We start from the raw sequence: 615 nt of genomic DNA on the forward strand, positions 1-615 counted from the left end.
GTTTATGATGAGACGACATTTTTTCCTAAAAATTGTCAAATATTAATAAACTTATAATAAAGTTCAAATAATTAGCCCAAAGGGATTGAATTATACTACAAATTTTTAATAAAAATAACAACCGCTAAGTGCTAACACAATAACACATAATAAAAAATAATACATAACAAATAACAGTGGAAAAAAACATAATACATTTGTCCAAAAAAATAATTCATACTACATTATAGTTATATGATCTATTGAATTTTAAGTATTGATATTTGAGATTGAGTATAGTAGTATACTGACCTTATAGTCTTCTAATAATTTTTCATTTTTTTGTTTTTTATTTTTTTATAATATATAATAACTATTTTAATTTATTTAAAAATTATATAAATATTAAAATGCGGTTTACTGGTTTATGGTTTGATTTATAATTTTTGAAAAACCAAACCAAACCGCAAACCGTATTTCCCAAAAAATCAAAACCAAACCGTAAACCAAATCAAACCGCTAAAATGCAGTTTGGTCTGGTTTGATTACGGTCCAGACCAAACTGTGTACAGCCTTAACGGTATGCAATTTGTAATTTCTTATGCGGTGTTTGCAGGTAATTATTTTTTCTGAAGT

The sequence above is a fragment of the Chenopodium album genome, chromosome 5 (assembly GCF_948465745.1).
Source record: "Chenopodium album chromosome 5, dcCheAlbu1.1, whole genome shotgun sequence".
Classification (NCBI taxonomy): domain Eukaryota; kingdom Viridiplantae; phylum Streptophyta; class Magnoliopsida; order Caryophyllales; family Amaranthaceae; genus Chenopodium; species Chenopodium album.